Source organism: Ursus maritimus, unplaced genomic scaffold (genome assembly GCF_017311325.1).
Source record: "Ursus maritimus isolate PB19 unplaced genomic scaffold, ASM1731132v1 scaffold_34, whole genome shotgun sequence".
Classification (NCBI taxonomy): Eukaryota; Metazoa; Chordata; class Mammalia; order Carnivora; family Ursidae; genus Ursus; species Ursus maritimus.
In genome coordinates, this window is record NW_024426008.1 from 2,284,245 (window position 1) to 2,308,137 (window position 23,893).

The following is a 23,893-nucleotide window of genomic DNA, read 5'->3' on the forward strand; positions in this document are numbered from 1 at the left end:
ACAGCGATGTCGGATTCATGACTACAGAGCTTTTACTTCATCAGTTTTACATCTGGATCCTTTTTCTCCCATGGCTTAAATCTCGGTCCCCCAAAACCCCAACATAATTACTCATTTGCTTTATCTTAAAATACACAACAACCTCATATTAATAACATCACCGATACCACTCATGATATGACAGACCGTAGTAATTCCACTAGAAGTATGCAATCAAATTACTGTACTTTAAAGGACTTGGAATAGTTACTCTGTATAGCTATGCTGCCAATCTGAAACACAGTTAAGTTCATTTGTTTCGTTTTGCTTTTAATTTTTAGGGACTGCTTAAAAAATACTTAGGTTTATAATTACGTACAATATTGTCTTGGTTCCAAAGCCAAATCTACAACACTAGGTGTAGTTAAAAGAAGCGTAGCTCCTATCTCTGTCTCTGTCATCCTATTCCCTTCCACTATAGGTAATCATCTTAAAAAGTTTTATCATTTATATTTCCACTGTTTTTGTTAAATACCAAAGGACTTGATGTTTAGTATCAATTTAACAATTCATACTACACACACTTTCTCCACCTTGCTCTTTTCATGTAACAATACCTCCTAAATAATACACAGCCTTAGAGACAGTCTGCGTTTCTTTTGATAGCTACGTAGTGCTCCGTTATGTGAATGTACCATAGTGTCTCTAAATCGGCCCAAATTGATGGGCATTTGGGCTACTTCCAGTCTCTTGCTATGCCAACAAATAACCCTATACGTGAGTATTTTCCTGTTTTTGCCGATGTTTCTTTAGGATAATATCTTAGAAGCTGGACTATTGAATAAAAGAACTAGCTAATTCCCCTTCATGGAGGTTAAACTGTTCTGCATTTCTACCAGCAATGTAAATTGCCTGTTACCCTGCAGCTCCACCAACAAAGGACGCTGTCAGACTCTTGGATCTTTGCCATTCTGATAGGTAAGAAATGATAGTGGTTTTAATTTGCATTTCTTCTATGATGAGCAAAATTGAGCATCTTCTCATAGGTTTAAGAGATATTTGCATTTCTTTTCTGTGACCTGTTTATATCTGTAGCTCATTTTTCTATATGGTTAATTGGGGGTTTTTTTTCCTCTTTCATTTTTAGAAGCTCATTATTTATTTGTCTATGGCATAAAGTGCAGATATTTTTTCCCAATGAGTCATTTGCTTTGCTTATTTTTTTTTACATGCAAAAAGTATTTTGTTTTCATGTGCTCTCATTTATCAATCTTTCATTTTATTGGTCCTGGATTCTGAATCCAGAAGTTTTCTTCAGTTTGAGGCTAAAAAAGGAATTCACTCACGTTTTCTTCTAGAACTTCACACAATATTCTTAATGATCTTCACCTTTTCCCCTATAGTCCCTTCGAATATATAGAAACTTATGTCCAGGGGCGCCTGAGTGGCTCAGTCGTTAAGCATCTGCCTTCGGCTCAGGGCGTGATCCCGGGGTCCTGGGATTGAGCCCCACATCAGGTTCCTCTGCTGGGAGCCTGCTTCTTCCTCTCCCACTCCCGCTGCTTGTGTTCCCTCTCTCACTGGCTGTCTCTCTATCAAATAAATAAATAAATAAATAAATAAATAAATAAATAAATAAAATCTTAAAAAAAAAAGGAAAGAAACTTATATCCAGTTAATTCACGTGTTGAAAGCAGCTCATTTCCCATTCTAAAAGTCAAACATCAGATGTAGTTCATGTAGTCACTCTGCTACTGCTGTTTTTTCACACACATGAACCCGTGGATTGGACAGGCAAAGCAGACAGACATGCATGTGAAGGTATCATCGTGTTTCTCCTTTACAGAGCTCCCCTGTGCCACCTGCAGTCATAATGTCAGCTGATATCCAACCCCCCAAGTGCCTTAAATGCCAAGAGAGAGCTAGAGTCAAGGCATTTCGTTCCCTCTCTATTCAGGGAATGAACAGCAAAGGAAATCTAGGCTCAAGGGAATAACGGATTCTACCTAGAGCCAGCTGGCACCTGCCAAGTGGCCAGGGAGAGTTGGGGGTACTCACACATTTTGTGGGTGTTTTTGTGAAAGAAAGAAGAATTTTGGTTGAAAGAGCAGCTGCAGCCAGCTGCTCAGGGAAACTCTGCCCAATGCCCTGGCATCATGGGCATGGCCTATTTTGTGAAGTGCATCCAATTTAGGAATGGGGAACAGTTTCTAACGTCCCTTTCCAGACATATATCATGTTTCCCATCTAAAACATTTCTTCATCAGTAGGCTTTTAGAAGAATGACTTCCACAACTGCGTTCGGGTATGTGGTTAGACAATGGCCTCACTTCTTTGGATTTCGAAATCAGGCCACAGAAAAGGTTTGATTTTTTTAATGTTAAAAAATATAAATCAGTGTTGTTCCGATATTAGATAATAATCTAAGAGGAAATAATAACTAGGCCTACCTGGCTTTCAATATAAAGCGGTGTATCTTATACTTAGTTACATAAGAATCACATACGTGGAAAATCACTGTTTGCTCTCTTAACAAGCATGCTAGGTAATCCTCACGCACGTTTCCTCCTTTCCCTGTTTTCCTTGGGGAAAACAAACTAAAACAAAAACAAATGCTGCTCGAGAGTCTAAATCCTCTGAAAGTCTATCTTACCCCCAAATTTCTTAAGTTGCTTTTTTTGTCCCCAGGTTCCCAAACACTCTGAAACCGATGACTAGTTTGTTGACAGTTTTATCCCTGGTGCCTATCACAATGCCTGGCACACAATATGTATATCATACATGTTTGCTGAAGTAACGAATACACATCTGGGGCAAATAGGTACCTACGTGCAAAGGATGACGTTCTCATGCTACACACAAAACTCAACTCAAAATGGATAAAGACCTAAATGTGAGAGCTAAAGCCGTAAAACTATTAGAAAACGTAAGTGACCATCTTCATGACCTTGGATTAGGCAATGGCTTTTCAAATACGACACCAAAAGCACAAGCAACCAAAGAAGAAACCGATAAACTGGGCTTCATCAAAACTAAATTTTTATGCTTCAAAGGACACTATCAAGAAAGTTGAGAAGACGACACACACAATAAGAGGACTACAACATCTATCATCTGCTTCCATGCTTCCTATAAATGATTCCCCAGCATCAATCCCCAAACCACGGCTCTCTATCCCTTTTTTGCCTGCTTTCTGTCTCTGGTCTTTTCCATTTCTTCTCCTCTTCTTTTTTCTCTTTTGGTTCCCACTCTGTTTCTCCTTTTTCTTATTCTGTGTCTAGGGAATGCAATTTGTATTTTTATAAATGGGATTCTGGGTTTTTTGTTTTGCTTTTTTTTTTTTTAAACATCACCAGGGAATTTGTTTGAGGGTTAAAGAGCCTGGGTACCACAGAGTCTTCGCTATACTACAGGTCGCCTGCTTCTGTATACTTATCCAAGGCTTACGAACAGACACACACAAAGTAGGCCTTTGATCCTGAAAACGTAGGGATCCCACTGGGATGAGGATAAATATTTATCTCTATTTGCTTTTTTCTGTTGGGGCCTGGTTTCTGGCTTGCTCAATGTCCTATTTGGCCAAAGACCAGCCAGGTCAGGAAAAGATCACTCCACAGTTCCAGCCTTGAAAACATGCGGGAAGAGCCTCCAAACAGTTCCCATATGAATTTTAATAGGGTCATCCGAGTACACTATGAGTGTAAGGAATTATGTAGGGAGGAAAGACATTCTCTGCACTCGTGCTAAGTTAGAGCAGAAAACCAAATATAGAATTTTCTCTTATGAATTTCTTCCCATACCCTTACCTAAGTAAAGACAAGAAACATTCCAGGAATGTTCTAGGAGGACTGAAAAGCTATCTGGCGGCCACAGTGGAGGAAGAAGTAAAAAGCATTTGAGGTCATAAAGACTGCAATTTTCAAACACTAGTTTTGCTACCTATGAGGCAAGCCTCACTTTCCTAAATTGCAAAACAAAGATAATAAAAACCTGCCTTCCAGAGCTGAAAGGATTAATAGACATCATGTATGTAAAGCACGGGGCACAGTTCCTGGGCCATACCAGCAATTCAATTTTGGTAAAAATATTAGATATGTCCCACTATTTCTCTACTAATGGCTCTAGGGTTCTAGAGCTTCAGGTCAACCACCATATTCCTTAGTCCTAAACTGGGAGCCATAGAAAAGAAGATAGGTTGTTCTCTGGCTCTCCAATGGAGACCTGCCTCATAAAAAGGGCGTGTACCCACCTCTCCTGCAAACCAAACTCGTCAGTGGAAGGCAAGATGTATCAAAAGCCAATTGTTAGCTCCACTGGGCATACTGTGTGTAGGGAAGGCACAATAAGCAGAATCCCTAAGCCACTGCTTCTGCAAAGATGAGGAATGGCTTTTGCAAAAAGCTTGGGCAGGCAGAAGTTTGTAACCCCCCAGTGCTGCCATCACCACCATCACCACCCAGCATCATGTTACTTCCCCCCCTTGCACTGTTGGTGCTGCCATGACTACCACTGTGGCCACCACCACCTGGACCAGGACATCATCAACACCATCACCAGGACCAATAATACCTTTTCTCCTTCTCCCATCACAACCACCACTACCATCAGTATCACCACCCAGCACAAATCAAAACCCCAGCTGCTAAAGAAGGAATAGCTGAAGGTAAACCTGCTTTACCTGAAGCCTTAAAGAAGGTTTTATTTGGAGAACTTCTGAATCACGTGTGCAACCAGTGTCACACCCATCTCTCAGCAGGTATAAAAACGGCCCCACCTAAAGCTCCTTGCTGCAGCCACTGCCACTGGGCTGAAGAGAGACTCCCAGAGAGGCAAACTCCTTCTTCTCCTTCCCCACCCTCGTGAGACACAGAGCAAGAGCTGGGAGAAGGTTCTCAGGCTCCCAAGTGGGTCTCTACCATGGCTTTGTCCCTGGGCTGCCCACTATGTCCCAACATGCACGGCCCAGAAGGCTAGCGCTGGGTGGGATAAGTGAGCAGCCATGGCCTCATAACCGGAAGGGCTGGCCGTATTTCCATCTGCCAGGAAGAGGCTGCTGTGCACTCCTTGGACAGGAGTTGTGTTACAATGACTTGAAGCCCAGTGACAAAAGAGCTTTGCCAGTGCTCCTATGGGAGGCTCACGTCTTGGAAGAACAAGCGGGCATTTACCAGTGCCCTGCCTGTCGCCATGAGGAACACTGAAACAATATCCTTTTAAAATATCTTTCACAGAGATTTTGCTGTATTTTCCTTTGAAGGCATAACAAATATCTAAGAACCCTGCCCACATTTAAAAAAATGGGTCACATATTTTTGCTGGGGGAAAAAAAAAGCTATTTTTATTTCCTTGTATCCTTGTAACGTAACAGTTACAAGCAGCTAAACTGAATTTTTAATTATCCTTTTTAAAAGATTTTTTTTTAAAGTAAAGGTTATTCCTAGGCTGACACTGAATATGCCAGGTCTGTAGCTAGAAGCAGGTTTTTATAGCTGGTTATAAACCCCTGAAATATGCGTTTATACTGGAAAAGCTGAAGCAACCTTAACTCTAAGCACGCCGATGGGCGCCACTTTAATTACAGTCCCAGAATCGAATAAAACAGTCTCTCTTCTACAGTAGCATCGCAAAGAACCCCATTAACTCTGCAATTACTAAATGAGGAAACAACATTCTCTAGAACCCAAGCCAAGGAAAAAAGAACAGCGCATGTTCCAACGTAAAACCTTAAAACTGGGCTTCAAAGTTACAGTCTACATAAGGAGGAGCTCCCTGCACGGGTAATGTTTACTTCGCTTATTTAAAATAAGTGAGTGCTTTTGCCAAGGCTCACATAAGACTATTTGTTTAACAAATAAAGATGTGTGTTTCCTGGAGTGTTTCTAATTGGGGTTTGAGATCCCACCTCCTAAGAAATTCTGGGCTTGGATACCTCCCGCAAGCAGGATGCCTTTGACTATGTGGGTATCCCATATCGAGGGGAGTGGAGGGTCTGGTGCTCATAAGGGAGAGTGCACATGGCAAAATCTACAGAACAAATGGTTTGTGTCCCACCAACGCATCCATCACGCTTTCAACAGGAAAGAAAACCGGGGAAGGTCAAAACGATATCCAGTAGGATTTGTAAATTGAGCTATTCAGTAGGCAAGCAAACTTTAAAAATAGCAACTTGGGGGAGGCAAAGTTCCCCTCATCTCCTCCCTTCTCCCTCTCACTCCTGCCTCCCCAGTCTGCCCTGCTGCCCCTGCTGTCTTTGCAACAGCAGTGAAGCAGTCCTGTTTTCAAAGCCATGCTAACATCTTGGGAAATGCCAGGACAAAATCAAAGATTCCTTGGCTGGGCGTGTAATATAAAACTTGAAGTTGTTCCTGTTAAATAAAAACAGCCATGTTAATTTTGGTGCCATTGAAAACACAGGAAAATGCTGTTGCCAAATGGAAAGGGGGAAAAAAAGAGCTTACCAAATGGGAAGCAGTTGTATTTTCAAGACTTGAGAAGGGTATGTTACAAAAACTCAAGAGCAAAATCGAAAGAGGAAAAAGAAATGTAAAAGAATGGTTGTTTCTCTATTTAATTCTTTTCCTCCATCAAGGTAAAGGAATACATCACTGATTCCCTCAAGGAGACAGGGAACTCAAGTCTCTGGGGTTCACCGCCTTGCTCTGTAAATAATGAAGCATTTTCTTGCTGGGGCCCTGAAGCTCCCCATCCCACCCTCCTGCAAACGCTCTCGATAACACTCCCGTGGTTTATAGATTCAGGGAGCTACGCAGCAACCAGAACAAATATTCTGTACTCAAGATCCTGTTTTGAGCTGAATTTGACAAACGGCTGGAGAACCATAATCGTAGAGGCAGAAATTATTTATTTTCTGGTTCCACCTGAAAGTTAGCTACTATTCCCAGCAGTGTTTCCAAGTACTTCTGAGTTTTTAAATGCAGTAGATGCCAAACTATACTTGTAATGATGGGTATAATTGCAAGCGATTAGCAGGAGACCATCCTTGGCCGGTTCTAACATCTTTGAGCAAGAACCAGAAAAGGACAGAAGGAAAGGAAAGCTAAAGAACAAAGACTCTTGAAATCCTCATTTTAGGGGCGTGAGATTCTGGAACATTGATTTGCTGGGGTTTTTGGTTTTGTTTTGTTTTTCTAATTCATTGAGAGAGAGAGAGAGAAAGAGAGAGAGAGCAGGAGCTCGAGCAGGAGGGAGGCCAGAGGGGAGAGGGAGAGAAGCAGACTCCCCGATGAGCCAGAGCCCCACCCAGGGCTCAATCTCAGGACCTTGAGATCATGACCTGAGCGGAAATCAAGAGTCGGACGCTCAACAGACTCAGCCACACAGGCGCCCCTGCTGTTGTTGTTATTCCTAAAAAATGTGTTATGAGAAAACTTTTTTACTTTAACTGTAATTTGGAGGACAATTTGAATGGTGATTCCTGCCTTACCGTCTCTTGTTTAAACTGGTGTCCAGACACTGGGGAAATCACACTAATTATCTTTGCCAAAATTAAAATTACCTTCATCACTATAGCTATTCCTACATGCATTCTTTCCCTCACTTTATAAATAATAAGTAAATAAGCTGAGTGTCATCTACATGCCTGGTACTGTGTAGCATGCTGGCTGTGTTACAATTCAACGTCAGGTGAGTGTTTCTCATACACGGTATTTTTTTATTCCAAAGGCATGGCTTCCACAAACTGACATCTTGGCAGTGCCCCAGATTCTTGGTGAGAGCCATGAGTGCACGATAACCCTGGCCCTGAAACAAAATCCAAGTTAGATTTCCCCAGTTCTGGAGTTATTGTGAAATTCTCCATATAAATAGTACCTAAAACTTCACTGCCACTGGGCGGCCAACATTGTGGCTCACTCTACACCTCCTTCCATTCCGTCTGCCATGGAGACCCAGGGAAGGACCAAGGGAAGTGTGGGGGATGACATCAGGGTGGGCACTGGACACCCAAGATCCCTCGGGGGAGGAGGGGCTGGCCAGGTAAGAGACCTCATTAGGTCCTCCAGGGCATCAAGCTAAGAGGAGTTAACAGCTTCATGAAGGGCTTGAATTCAAATTCAAGGAGAATCAAAGACCTTAGAAAAGTGGTTAAATAAAATGAATTTCCAGGAACACATGCAGACCAGTCTGAAGTAAGGAATGACTAACCATGTTTTAATAAGTAGTAAAAGGGAGCCGTAATAGTCCTTAAATGGAAAGCAAGTCAGCTGCCCAGCACGGTTATTAAATACAAGATCACGGAATTGGTGAATGAAATCATGGCACCAGGGAGACACGGTTCAGACTGCAGGCTCCCCAGTCAGAGACCCGGGTTGAGTTTTAGCTGTGTTACTTGGGAGACTGAGCAAGACACAACTACTCCATTCTGTTTCTTCATCTACAAAATACCAGTAATGCTCGCCTCCACCCTGCAGCAGTTGTAAGGCTTACCTGGGACAACCCATGAAATGTCCCCAGCCCAGTGCTGGGCCTGGAATTAAGTGTTCCATAAATGGATCCTCTATTCACCAAGGACATACACCTTTGTAACTTCCTGCGCCTGGTTTGGACTTTTCAATTTCTGGGCAATGAAGAGCATTAGAAAGTGATCCAGAAGAAGGCAAGTGAGAGGATTAAAGAAAAGGCAAACAGAAACCACAAAAACGAGCTCAAAACTGTCGGGACTATCCAGCCTGGAATAGCAAAAACTGGAAGGTTTAGCAACAAAGCAAATAAGCAATACGGTACTCCATTATTCAGCATGGGGTGACCAGCTATTCTGCTGCTGGAGTGGGGCCATGGGAGAAGGTATGTTGCTGCAGCAAGAGGAGCAAGGGTTAGCTGTAAAAAAGAACTTCCTTATAATTTTCTTTTTATGAAGAGTCATTTCCCTTGGCCTTAGAGTCAGACAAGCACAAGTCTATTTCCCATCAAATCAGGCATCCATTTAAAAGCACAGGAAAAACGACCTTCCAGCTGCTGCTTCAGTTTCTAAGAAGATCACCATGTCCTTAAAGGCGTCAGGGGTCCTGCCAGGTAGGGGAAGTGACACAAATGACCAGTAGCTCCCCTCATGGACTCTCCGAGCCTCTGAGCCTTTCTGCGATAGCTCTCTTTGTCTGTTCCCCCTAAACGATGACTGTCCTGCCAAACCAGGATCACTGTATTTTGTATGTGTATCTCTGATAAGTATGTACCAGGGAGGTCAACAGGCTGAATGCTTGTGTGTGTGTGTGAGTGTGCGCACAGTGCAAAGGCCTACAACTTACATTAATTTTGTATCCACTAAAATGGTTACCCTTTAGAGATTAAAAAAAATTATTCGCTATGCTGATAAAGAACATTTTCCGAATCTGTTCTTTAGCGTCATGCCTTATTAAAGCTGAGATAAATCACATCCCTTGCTTACCTCCCATTGATGTCACCGAAAAAAAAATTAGATTATTGTAGCCAACATGAAACCATAATGGGGTAGCAGCCTAGGCTCTGCTTACTGTTTAAAATTGAGTTTTGGGCGATATGCTCTAGAATTATGTGGGGGGTGGCATATGGACATTCGTCTGAACTTAAAAAAAAAATGTTTCAGCAACTCTGCCACAGTCCAACCCATTCCTTGCAATTCGGTCACGTTTGGTTGTTTCCATATCCCACTACTTTCCACTTCCCTTTCTGGCATTTCATTCCACTTTTTCTGTTTTCAGATCATGCTTGGCCTTCTGCCCAAGTCTGAAGATTAAAACCATTAAAAATCTCTGTCTTCTCAACATCCTCCTATTTAAAAAAAGAGACAGCATTAGCTCTCCCCCTTCATTTTTTTCTCTACGGAGGTTAAAGAATATTTTCCCTTTTCCTCTTTCAAACTTTCTGATTTGAAACCTGCACGGCAGCGTTATTTTGTAAGACTGGTTGCTGACCTTTTGGCCTGGGCTCAGCCCATCCTCTTGCCTGCCCACCTTCCAAGTCTCTGGAGTAAACACTTGGCTGCTGAAAGCCCAGCTGCGGGTCCCTCCACCAGCTACCACCACTCACTCAACACCGCAGCACAACCCAAATAAATAAAACCAACAGCCCAAACTGTATCAATAATATTTAGTTCTTGTCACCAGAAAAATAAATGGCATTTCTTAATGCTATTTTAAAATGTCAAATATGTGCGTTCGTTTTGAAAAAAGAGGCTCTCTCTAAATTTCCGAAGTTACTGAGAACAGGATGAATACAACTTCACAACTGCTGAAATTAAGAAATCTGAAGAACAACATCATTACCAAACACTGAGAAAAGGATCATCCATCGTGACTTTGACAAGACTTGGGTCTAAGTGAGCAAGAGCCTCACCATGCCATGTCGGGTTTGGGGTGAAAACTGACTACTCTCATTTCCATCCCTGCTTTTCTGCACATAGGTTCCTCCACGGTTTGGTGAGCCACACAAAAGTGCTGATATTTGACTGCTTTTGAAATTTCCCCAAAGAGAGATGTCATGTGGCTCCACCTACAGTTACAGCACTAGTGGGGGATCAATACGAGGCAGGCACCTCCCTAACTCCCACGACCTGGCAGGTATGTTAACGGAACTTCGTGCATTTACTGACTCCTCAAAACGCGCCAAGTCCTCCAGGCAGCATCATTGACAACGCCCAGAAAATACTGGGCGAAAAAACTCAAAGAGCCATATTTTGGAAAAAGAAACAGAGAACATCCTCAGAAGAGAACACCATGCCACTAAATAGAAGAGAGAGAGAGAGAGAACTCACTAAGACTTACTAGTAAAAAGAAGCCCAGGATGTAATGTTAAGTGATAAAAGGCTCAAAGTAAACAGGGTGTGTGTTCTGCCTCCTTCTGTGTAAGAAAAGGGAGGAGAAGTAAAATCTATGTAGTTTTACTGGGTATTTATTATTGCATTTGCACAAAGAGACACAGGAAGTTATATAAAAGGCTAATAAATGTACCTAAGGAATGAAGAATAAGGTAGACGGGAAAAGAGGTAAGGAACAAAAATAGAAAACAATTTCACTGAAGAAACTTACGATTCAAAGTCCCTTTAAGGTTGACTGCTCTGCAAAAGTGTCTTGAGCCATTCCCATTCTGGCCTACAGGATTATCTCAACCAACACAGGTGGGTACTGTTTACAAAATGCTGTGTATGTTTCAGGGAGAGGGGCCTTGGGAAGGCAGCCTGAGCAGGGCTGGCGTTCAAATCAGAGCAGAGCAGGACGTCACACCACCCTGCTGCTGCTCGCCCCCCTCCCTCCTGGCCTTCTTCCTAACTCGGAGCCTCTCTGGCTCCATTTGGAAGCAGCAGCTTCCATCACCCAGTCCTCTTAAGCACAGGTCAGATAATGCCTGTGATACCACCAAGAACGGACCAGACACAGCTCCCTCATGAGTGGACAGGGCTCCATCTCTGATCCACAAATGACGGGGAAAGAGATCAAGGTCACAGAGCTTTCTCCAACTGGTGGACCCAGAGCCCCAGGGGCCTTGGACAGTCCAGCTGAGTCCACACGGTATCCCAAATCCCCAGATGACCGGGATTCCTTTTAGATGTGGAAAAGGAACTAAGAAATGCATTTGACCTGAACCAAAGATGTCCAGTAGTTTTTTTTTCTGCTGTCAACTTTTTATGGAGGAGAGGGGAAGAAAAGTTAGTATGTAAACTACTAAAATTCATACATCCTTGAAGGAAGTCCTAACAGGAATGTAGGCGCTACTCTAAAATGCTCTTTCATTGAATTGAGAAATTCCATTTGTACAGTTTGAGTAATCTGGACTCAATGACTTTTCGTAACAAACCGTTCATGTTTTCATGCTACCATGGTAACTTATCACACCTATTTTTATTTTCTCCCTGGAGCTATTATTTCAGAAAATCTTGGACATTCTGGATTGGTAGGGACCGCAGAGTTTGTGATTCACGCTAATAAGCAGCCAGTCTTAGGTGCTTTTTGATCCATAGAACTATCACATTCCTCTAAGCCTACTGAAGCAAGAGACCAATATTTGCCAAGAGCCTACTATGTAGCAGGTATGTTTCACATGATCGTATCTACTGCAAACAGGAGTCTTGGAGGTGAGCAGTCTAGGGATTTTTACAAATGAGTAACTGGGCTGAGTTTCACAAGTCCATAGCGCAGCTACATGACATCTAGTCTTTTCACTCCGAAACCCGTGTCTTTCCATCATCTCACATGGCGTCCCCAGCAGTGGAAAGACTATACAGGCTCTGAAAAAGCACGCAGTAACAGCACAATGGTTCAAAAGGCTCACCAAGGAGAAATAAACCAAAGGAAAGGATATTAAGTGCACTTGGTTGCCTGGGGCTTGTTCGCTCACAGGTCTACAGGTTTCTACTCAGCTCCAGCAAACAACCCATCATTAGAATCCACTTGCCCTACGCCTCAGAGGCCAAGAGCCACAGAAGCCTAGGCCCTGCTCCTGGCTGTCAGCACCTGCTGAGACTCATCGCCCCACAAGATAAACTACGGGGCGGACCAGAAAGCAGAGCTGGCCCTCCCTGGGGGATGGAAAATCGCAGCAGGGGCTAGGCAGAGCGCCTCTCTGAGTAGGAGGGATGCCATGGGGAGAGCCATGGCAGGGCTGGTCCTGAAGGAAGCTGTGGGGAGCCTGTGACAGCTGGGCCATGGCAGGGCTGACAGCTTGTCTGTGAGATTCAAATGAGGGAGAATATATATGAAGACCCTCTGCAAGCTGTAAAGAGCTGCTCAGGTGGTATCACCACTAAAGAATCGGGAGGAAAAGGATCCCAAGTAGCTCAAAGCCACTGACTCTTTCCTTTTTTTTTTTTTTTTTTTTAAGATTTTATGTATTTATTTGACAGAGAGAGAGCCAGAAGAGAGGGAACACAAGCAGGGGGAGGGAGAGAGAGAGAAGCAGGCCCCCCGCTGAGCAGGGAGCCGGATGCAGAGCTTGATTCCAGGACCCTGGGATCACGACCAGAGCCAAAGGCAGATGCTTAATAACGACTGAGCCACCCAGGCACCCCCTGACTCCTCTTTCCAATCCTAAGGTCTAATGCTGCTTTTGTTTGTACAGGTAAAAAAGGAGGAGTCCATGTACATTAGTCAGCCTGGATTTTAATGACAGAAACCCAACTCAACCAGCTTGGACCAAACAGAGTCTGTGTGAAGGCTCACAGACCATGGGAAGAGCAGGGGACGTGCGTGCCATTTCTCTTCCATTCTCGGAGACCCGGTCCAGTCACTTCCACACTCAGACTCCTCGGCCGCCTCTACCCCTCAGTCCCAACTGGGACTTGTGCCGATCCTAAATAACAAGGTTCCAGTACAGAGGTGCCCCTGCGGCGGTATGCCTGAAGTGTGTGTGGGGCACGTCCCCAGGAGGGAGACAGTGTGGTGCACGGCCAAGCCTGGGAAGGTTCCGGGGGTCTAGGGAGGACAGGCTGACGGGCACTGGTCTCCTCTTGGATCCTGAGTCAGATCTTGGTTGACAGCCTCCCCCCGCCCCCCTGCCACTCCTCGGCCACCTCTGTGAACACAGCTGGTGGTAACAATGTCGGTTAGGTGGCTAGATCTGGGCCCATTTCTTTCAGACCTTGAAGGAAGTATTACAAGAGTGGTAAGATAGATATTTGGTCTCGAGAACAGGCACCTTCTTTGTCATCTCTTCTTTTAGAAATATAGAACAGACTTCCCTGTAAATCCCTCATCGTATCCTCGAATAACTTGAAAATAAAGAGCCATCATCTGTATCCTCGAATAACTTGAAACTATCCTGGTACTGGCAGGCACAAGGCTGAATCCAACGGGCTCCTTTTGTTTGTCCATTCACTCTTCACACCCCAACTTCCAACACCACCATGTATGACTCAGAAAGCAGAGGGGAGACTCAAAGTGGAAAAACGTAAATTTCAAACAGCTGCAACAGAGGTGACCATGGACCACATAGGTGAGGCCAAAATCATTCCCAAACGTGTCTCCCCAGACAGCACTGAGGCTGAGGAGGGGCCCCTACCCCCTACCCCAGGGAGACTAGTTACCAGAACGAATGGGCAAGGGGCTGGGCTGGAGGGTCCTGGAGGCTGGCAGGCTTTCTGGGCCCAATTTTCTGCGGTGGTCTGGGGCCTGAGCCCCCTACCAAGCAGTGTGCCCTGCTGAGCTCTGGGGCCCATAATTTCCTGATTGCTTACAGCTCTGCAAGAAGATATCAAAGCGAGGAAGAAATGGTTTGAAGCCAAACAGAGGGGTGAGAGAGCAGGGAAGGCTGATTGGGGGTGGAGGGAGTCTGGAGGAGATGGGGGGTGGGAAGGGCTTGAGGGCGGGGAGGGGTAGGCCAAGGGAGAAGAGAAATCAGAATTAAATGAGAACAGCGTTTGTAGCTGGGCCCCTCTCGGTAAAGTCCTGCCATGCATGCATTAACCCTCCATCGATGAAAACAAAATCCAGGGACCTGGTGCCTGCCTGCTGGGGCACATAAAGCTTAGGGGATATAATATCTTCCAGGTGGGTGTGCCCAGGAGCACACAAAGGTGCTTGACAGGTCGTTTAAAACTGACTGTCAAGGTCAAAACAACACCACCTGCAGGTACAACTAAAATGTCTTCATCCATCCCCTCCTTCGGGTTCTCTGTTGTTGTTTGTTTTAAACCAAAGCACAGTTTGAGCGGCAGACAAGCCTGACAACTGTTCAAACATATGTACGTGCAACTTATTAGCTTGCAAATGGAGGTATCTGGAGGCTAAAAACAGGGGGTGAGGGGAACAAGTCAGCTGCCATCTCCGAGGGGGCGAGGGGAGGGGGTGTCGGCTGTAAATGGCTGGGCTGGAAGATGAAGGCCTTCATCCAAGGAGTGTGCTCCTGATGTGGGATTTGCAAATGCTGTTTTGCACGGAAGGGGCACTGAGCAGAGGCGGTTATTATGAAAGGAAGGGGCCCTTGCCCTTGAGATCTGTTTATTTTGCAATTAACCAGGAGTAAGAGAGGCCCCTTCTGAACCTTGTGCTGCGGGCCTAAAATTTAAACGCCCACTGCTGCCTAGGTGGGGTGCACTGCCCAAGGAGTACAAGAAAATCCCAGGCTTACGATCTAACTAGCTCTTACATCAAAAAGAAAATATACGTGGATGTAAACTGCAGAATGAAACTGAATCACCTCCACCCCTGTTCAACATAAAAACTGAAACCTAATTAAATCAAAGAATGTTAAGGCTTTAAGACACTCTGCAGGCAATTCCAAATCAGCCCCTTACTTTTTTCAAAGAAAACTGGGCCAGGGACGCCCAGTGACTTGCCTGGGATCCTGGCCTGTCACTGGGCCCGGCTCCTCGGAAACACACCTTCCTTAGGGGTGACAGACAAGCAGGGAGCATCACCACGGGGCTTCCCCGCCATCCTCTCTCCTCAGTCTGACACCCTCACCTGAGAGCAGACGGCAGGGTGCGGAGTCTGAGAGCTCCCAGGAGAGAGTTAACCTGTTCGGAGATGCAGAGTCACAGAGAGTCACTGGTAACACCTCAGCAGAAGCACCTGCACGGATGTGTTAACACTGCGGACGCCGAGACCCTGCTGCTGACCCACTGGATCAGAGTCTCTGGCGGGACCCAGGTTCAAGGGATCCCAGGGTTCTAGCCCATCCACTGGGGTGCAAGAAGAGGCAGAAATTCTTAATTTTTTTTTTTCTCCAGGTGCCTGGGTAGCGCAGTAGGTTAAGCGTCTGACTCTTGATTTCGGCTCAGGTTGTGATCTTGGGATCATGGGATCGAGCCCGGGGTCACGGGATCAAACCCTGAGTCAGGCTCTGGGCTCAGTGCAGCGTCTGCTTTAGATTCTCTCTCTCTCTCTCTCCCTCTGCCCCTTCCATTCGTGTGTGCGTTCTCCCTCTCTCTCTAAAACATGAATAAGTCTTTAAAAATATTTTTTTCTCATCCTCCTAAATTTCTATTTTTGCGTGTATTTTGTAGTGTACCCAGTATATTAACACTGTACTAAATGTATACAACTTATAAACACATATAAATATATGGAGGGGGTGACTGTTCAAAAAGAGATGTATAATCAGAAAAGCATGGGGCGTCCTGCACTGAGCCATGGGCCCATCTTCCTCACAGCGAAAAGGCAAGGCCCTTGCCAGGGCCTGAACACATGGCAGGCCTTCAAGTGACACTGATACAGTGAAAGGTGGACCCCACAGCTGGCTGTACAATGGACTCCAGGATATTCCGGAACAGAATCACTTCTCAAAGGTTTGTTTTGAGGAGGTGGTTTCTTTGAGACCACGATGGTCCATGGAAAGCACAGTATCAAGGGGGATCCCTGGGCACGGCATACGGAGGAACACTGCACCTTCTGGCCCTGTCTTCAACAGGCACATACACACCAGGATATTAAATCAGGATAATAAGGATATTAAAGGCTTTCTTAGAAGTCCTCCAGCAGAGACTCCATTTTAACTCTGTTTAATCCATTCATTTCCTGAATTAATTAAGCCACAGTTCCTTTTCCCACATTATTAACATTCCACAAAACTAGTCTTCCCTGGAACCTGCTTTAGAAAACCCTACTTCAGACTAAAGGTCTCCTATTTCCTTGCAGTCACAGAATCATCAGCATTCATCACACCTGCCCACTGATACACATCTACGAATGAATTCTTGGCTTTGCCCATCCAGGCCTTTCCAACTGTCAGCTTTCCATAGGATGTTCAGAAATGGCGCGTGTGTGGTAAAAGCCAGAAACTGCAGCTGGTTCGCTCTCGGAGTAGGCCCTCAGGGTCTCTTCTTGGAGGAGACCAACTCAAAAATGAGGATCTGCCATCCACAGTGCCCACAACTCAGCAAACTGGCCTCTAGGGAGCAAAGGCCCACGGTGGGTCTCCAAGATCACAAGAGCACCCCCTCCTCCTTGCCCATCCCAAGTCCTGGCCGGGGAGCCCAAGTATCATTCACACTCTCCTGAAATGGAATTCTAAGATTTCCATTTTATGGTGAGAAGGGGAGGTGGTTATTTTCAGCAAGCTAACTGGGAAAGTGAAGGGCAGATTTGGCATTCTGTCTTCCCGGAACAATGTCTAGACTTTCCGAGGAGTCACCTCTATAAATAGCATGGTTAGTTAACCAAGAAATGTAACATGTTCTCCTCCGAGCTCCACTCGGGTTAAGTCAGGGTGAACTTTTGCATTATACCTGCAAATCCCACAAAATAATCAATTTCTTAAAAAGTAATCCATTTTTTAAAGGAGCGCTTCCTCACATCTTTGGCCTTTTACGTGAACACTACTTCTTAACAAAAGGTAGCTGTTACCCTCTTCCAGTTACATTTCAGGGGTGGGGTGAAGTGACAAGGCAATTTCTTACCCACTTTGTGCATACAGGCCTCCTTGGCTCAGATGTCGGGGGGTTCCAGGTGCATACTGGCTGTAATGCAACAGAGCCAATGTTCCCACCGAGCAGAGCTATTCATACACTGTACCTTGCTTGAGGACTGTTTCCAGAGTTGGTGTTTTCCCCCAAAGGAGTCTAGCCTTCAAAGAAATACGTACACAGCTCTGTGCCCATATATATATATATATATATATATATATATGGCACAGTCCAGAAGCTGGGAGCATTTGTTCCCTCTGTGTAGTGGTCTGAGGAGTGAGAACCCTCAAGACTGGGAATATTCCAACTCAGGCAACTTTGTGCATTAAATTCCATTGTTCTTTCTCACCCAGGGAGTGGATGTTCTACTCAGTAATGATGCTTCTGTGGAGGAATAAGTTGGGGGGGGGGGGGAAATAAAAGGTTTTTCTTTGCAACGGAAAAAGGGAAAGGTAGTGCTGACCGGCCATCTCAGGCTCAAGGGCTGGAAGAGATTAGGGGCCTATGGAGAGAAGATTACAAATGTAGGCAGAGGGATGATTGCTTCAGGAAGGCCTTTCAAAGACCTGACAACTTCTCTTGAAGGATGGCCCCAGCAGTGTTCTGTGAAGGTAGGACTGTCAGTCTATGTGTGTGGAGAACAGTTCAAAGAAAACAAAACACTTAAGCGTAATCTTTCAGAGAGTGAGGAATCGTGGCGTAATGATGATAAAATGCTACTTCTGGGTCTGACAAGCAGCGCAGCTGTTTGATGGCAAGAAGAAGATTCTGGCTAAGCCAAAAGCTGTGAGTTCACTCTGCTGTTGTTCCAACAGAAGAGAGAGAGAGAGCCTGGCCCCAGCATACTCATGTGATCCAGGAATTTGCCTGGTACCCAGATTTTGTGGCCTACTCAAAATGAGCCCATGGTGAATGCTTATCTTCAGGTAGACTCAATGACACTATGATTTCCATGGGCAGACCCTGAAGCAAATACATGTAGCTCAGAAAGCATTACAGAAAGCACTCGCTTAAGTCTGAGCCCCAGATTCCGAAAGCCATCCCAGGATGAGGCCCTTGTCCTTCTCTTGCTGACTTGCTGGCTCTACGTGACTCGGGGACGTTGCAGATCTTCCTGCGTCTGCTCCACGAAGAAGAGAGCACACGTACAACTTCACACTACCTGCCTCACTCAGTATAAGCTGGTATTGTCAAAACTAAAGCCAAGGGCTTTCAGAGTCCCAGAAGAACCCGATCTTAGGAATACCGATTTCCGTTTAAAGAAAGACACAAGAACTAGAACACAGGAGAACCTTCTCTATAAGATAGGAGGGAAACAAAGTCAGATAATTTTTTCAAGACGAAAAAGAGAGATCAAAAACAAAATGGAGACATGAACACAAAGAAAAGCGACAAAGGGGATGCTTGTGAGTTCAGCCTCCTGGCGTGGCCCGCACTACTCACCCACGTGTCCATCACTACAGCAGTGGCAGGGGTGCCAGTAAACAAAGGATGAAAATCTCGAAGGAAAAAGAGAAGGATGGTACGAACTGCTTTCTATCATTCGCACCCACCTACTTGAAAAAAGAGGAGAATTATGCTCGAAAACAAGGGAAAGAAATGCCCCTTCAAAATATTTTTAAAAACAATCATTCAGAAAGAAATTTGAGAATTTGAGAGTTTGGGAGACAGAGAGCAATAACAAGGAAACAAAACCCACACACAGACCCTCCCCCCAATCCTCAGCCCATCAGAGAGAGCAGGAGAGCTGGCAGCCCTGGTGAAGAGAAAGGTACACTCGTTTACGGCTCACATCAGATTCCCAAAGGCAAGAATCACTATGGCTGCATCCTGCATTGAAACCATGGGGTCCCAGCCCCCCAAATGTAAAGGACTGTTTAAAAATACGGCAGTTTCAGTTTGGGCGGCGGGGGGAAATCAAAAAATTCACATAAAAGCTAACAAAGAACAAGCACAGAAAATGTCCAAAGCTGTGAAACCCTTACTACTTAAGATAATGACAGAAATTTATGACCGCTTCCTTCCCCGGCAGAAAGGAGCACAATTAGAAGGCTGAAAACAACAGGCCCTTTGTACCAGCATGTTATGTTTTGCTTGTTCTATTACACATTGGCTGGGAGATAAGAATAAACAGGACAACACCCTGTCTAACCCCAGGAGGAGGGGGCGGAGGGAAAGCTGGTGACGTTCATTCTTGGGCATGTATGTGCACACCGTTCATTCCCAAATTGAGGTACTTGAGAAAATTGTGCCTGCAAGAGTCAGGAACTAGTATAAGCACCCAGAAGCCTTTTATTGCACAATCACATCTTTTAGAGCAAGCCATGTATAATAGAGAGCTTTATAGTCTTTCTCCACTGGGAAGCACACTGAAGATATTTAAGTAATTGATGATTATTTCTCTCTGCTCTCTATCAATCCTATTTTTGTTCAGTCTTTGAGAAACTTAAAAATCGGGATGAGCAAACATAGAAACACCAGCTCTCTCCCTGTGACCTCATGTGTCAAAAAAGCTGGGAAGGAATCCACCAGCAGCCAGCAGGGAAGGGAAACGTGGCGCCCTGGCACTGTTTTCTCCCTGCTCCACAAAGGGAGAGTTGATGGTCCTTGCGCTAGGAGCTCTGATGCCCCCGCAGTGGCCAATTCCGCTCAAAGACAGCAGTTGCTAAGCCAAGTCAGGTTCTAACTAGCCAATCACAAGACGGTATGACACTGCTGGTCCTCATAAAACTGAGAAAAGACTTGACCTCTCTTGCGACTCTCTCCCCATAACACCTGACGGCCCGGAACCATCAATCCCCTCTCAATCTCTGCCATTTCTTGGTGGCTCTTCCTAGCTCTCCTCATACTGGTGCACGGGTAGCTTGCTGACCCAAGACCTGAGGGACCATGAGGCCACCTGGCACCCAAAATGAGCGTAAGAAAGGAACTAAGAAAAGCCACTCTAAAAGCTCATTGCCCTCCAACCACACTGGCCTTCTTTCTGCTCCTCCAGCCCATCTCAGTCGTTCCCACCTGGAGGCCTTTGGACCTGAACTCCCTCAGCCTGGGCTGCTTCCCCCCCCCCCCAGATTGTTCACAAGGCTGACTCCTTTCTGTTCTTCAGTCTTGTGGTACCTGCCACTCTTTAAAGAAGCCTTTGCCTGCCGCCCCCACCAGGCCCTAATGATCACTCTGTCACTGACTTGGTTTTTACTGTTCATAGCATACATCTTAGTTCCTGGTTTTTAGGTACACAATTCTCTCCCCTGACTAGAATGTAAGTTCTGTGATGAGAGAGATCGCATCAATCTTGTTCACCCCTGTAGACTCAGCATCTTAAATCCTACCTGGCACACGGTATTTGCTTAATAAAAATTTACTGAAAGGATGAACAGATGAATAAACAAACAATGAACAGATGAACAAGACAATCTGGTACGAAACCAGTAGAAAAACATGTCAAAGCAGAATTGTCGCCTAATGTCAGCCACACTGCCACTTTTTTTTTTTTTCCAACTTTCCAAGTGGAACCAAGGATGAAGCTACCTGTGAACGGTAGAGCTGGGAAGCAGAGTCACAGAAAACACAGCTTTTTTTATTCAGTGCTCTAGACAAAAAAACGCTCTGAAATGATCTGCAGGAGATTCTTGAAATTCAAATTGAGGAGGAAAAAAAAAAGAATGTATTTGGATGTCAGCAAGGTAGTTCTGCCAACCTAATTATGCCCCGTGACATGTAATTGTGAGCTGCTGAAAGACAAATGGCAAAGCAAAGCATTTATCATAAACACGGACAGAGGTAAGACTGAGGTGTTAATTTTTAAGCAACTGTCATAAATCTGGTTCCAGGATATTATTCCATTAACATTATTATTATTATAACAAAGAGTGTAAGCATGATGATGAGCTCCTTTCATGTATTTCTCAATACCTGGGAAATGAGGCTTACTAGTCCATCCCTAGCTGAGACACCTGAGAAAATACGAGAGCACAATGAAAATGGCAGAATGCTAATTATACCAACATGAAGAGAGTGTGTCTATATGTTGAAGATTCACTTCAAATGCATTCATATCTTTGGCTAGACACCATATTACTCAATCCAAGAGAGGTACATTCCACGGCTCCTTATACAGCAGACTCGGCCTCTATGGAAGGCACAAGCAAAACGAAACAAAAACAGAAAGCCTACACTCACTAAATGAGACAATTATGAACTGGAACTAGTCAGTAGTGTCTTAAAGGCAAACTAGGGGTTTTTCTCAGAATCGGAACAGAATGAAAGCATCTCTCCCCTGGAACAGGGATTGAGAAAAGGGGGGGTTGGTAAGTCATGGTTCCTCTTAAAGAAAAGGTGACCGAAAACCATGACGCACAGTCTTGATAGATGTTCGCGTTACTGCTGTGTTGGAAAAGCATTCCAAGTTCTAGAACGTCATCTTTGTGTCATTTACCTTCTGATTAATTGATCCATCATTATCATACATTCAAATTACACAAGTGTGTTTCTCCCCACTTTACTGAAATATCAGAACCGGGCTCCAAAGAAAGAGGAGAGTTTTAACATTATCCATACAAACTATGATGTGTAGTATTTCAAATACAATGAAATCTTTACGGATGTCATCCAAAAATTTTAAAAACTCTTCAAAACGGTTACTAACAATTTACCCTCTTTGGTTCATGTGGGAATGTTTAATACCATTCACCAAAAAAGACTACTACAATGGTATAAAATGGTATTCATTACGATTAGGACCTAATCACTAAAGAAGTCCAGAGGTATGGAATTTATGATCTTGCATACATGTTTATAAAATGTGGACTCGGCAAAGAACCATTTAATCTACCAAGAAATCCTTTGATCTCTAGTGCATTACAACGAACAGAACAATGACAGGTCTCAGTACAGAGGTCTTTTGGGATGACTCCTACTAGACTTGGGATTTCTCTGTTCCTGTTTAGGGTACAGAGCTGACCTACAAGACTGTCATTTTTTGTTCCAGCTTTGCTTTTACAGAGCCCCAAGCAAAGCCCTGACCATAAATAAGGCAGCCGGGCCCCGGGAGCCAGCTGAGTCATAAACCCCACTCAGTCGCATGTGGCTCAAGGTGTCGGGATCCCGCGAGAGTCAAGCCAAGCAAGTGGAATCAATTTAGGGCAGAGTTAGGGAAAACAGAGTGCTTCCCCCCCGCCCACCTCCAACTGGCAGTGGAAGATACCACAATCCCCCCTCTGCAGCTCAAATAGGGGGAACAGTAACTAAGCCCAGGAAAACATCGAGACCGGGGCAGACTACTTCCACAGTCTAAAAAGAAAGAAAAAAAATGGGGGAAAATGATATTTGACAACCAACCACAAATTTTTAAATGTACGGGTCTTCTGTTTTTAAGTATAAAAGCAGTCTTGTTGCTGCTGAGTTATTATCACCACCACATTTTCTGACATTCGTGCCCAGTACTATTTGGCCTTAGGGTTCTTCGGGTTCTTACTTTCAAAATACAGAGTTAAGCATGTTTAAGTCACTTTAAATATCTCAAAAAGCAGCAAACTCACTGCCTACCTGCTTGGGCACGCAAACTTGCAAAGAGAGGCTTTACAGAATGGCCTGCAGGTCGACAAAGTCTGGTTTGGGCAGACCGCTGTCAGGAAGGAGCTACAGAAAATGAGGTCCTCTGTATGAAAAATACCCTGCCTTTGGTTCCCTCGGGTCAGAACTTGGAACTGTTAGCAAACATGCCCTGAAAAACTGCAACTCTCATAAAATGCTAAAAACTCCCAAATAAATACAGCCCCTCAAAACTGGGTACAAATGAGAAACATTTAATGAACAACCCTTTCTTTGCCAATAATTCTGCTTAAATTAAGTCCAGCAGACTCTTCAAAGGGACCAAAGAAGCCCCCTTGTTAAGACAAAGCCTATATACAGACATCCCAAACAATATTGATGCACATTACCAAATATATATAATTATCCTAGTTTCTACATTCCCATTATCTTCATAAATACAGGATAAAAAATCAGCCTAAATGACTTTCTCAGACCTCCTCAAGGATTAAGACTAGCCAGCCAGTTTTAAAAAGTATACGTATGTAGTAAAGATCAAAAGCAAATGTTCTGGTCAGTTCTTTTCTACTCATGGGTTTTACTAAGAATGTATGCAGTTTTCAGGGAAAACACCACAAATGACAGCTGTTCAAAAGCATGGAAATTAATTGGCAGCAGGAATTTCCTTGACTAATAGGGAAAAACTTAAAGTCACATGTTTTGATGAGCTTATTTTTCCTATCCTTAGTCAAGCATATTCACTGTTAATGATTAAGATTTTTCAAACAGAAATATAACCAAGTAAAATCCTGAGTGCATAGTAAGTAAAATACTGAGTGAAACGTACGTACCTATTACTGAATAAATGATAGCATTAACGAATGAATTTTAGAAGAAAATAATAGAGAGGGAAAGGTTCAACTTGCATGTCTTGATTTTCCATAAGAACAAAACTGAGAAAACAGTAGGAATAATGCATTTATTATATTAAAAAATAGTAGCAAAACAAGTGACTCCCCCTCCCCTCCCCCCAGTAAGCCATCTGCCTTGAGCTGT

General features: G+C 44.3%; 1 protein-coding gene across 13 annotated transcripts in view; it reads right to left on the reverse strand.

Moving 5' to 3' along the window:
• AOPEP (aminopeptidase O (putative)) overlaps window positions 1–23,893 on the reverse strand; it is a 348,963-nt gene that overhangs the window by 251,694 nt on the left and 73,376 nt on the right. The window lies entirely within an intron of this gene.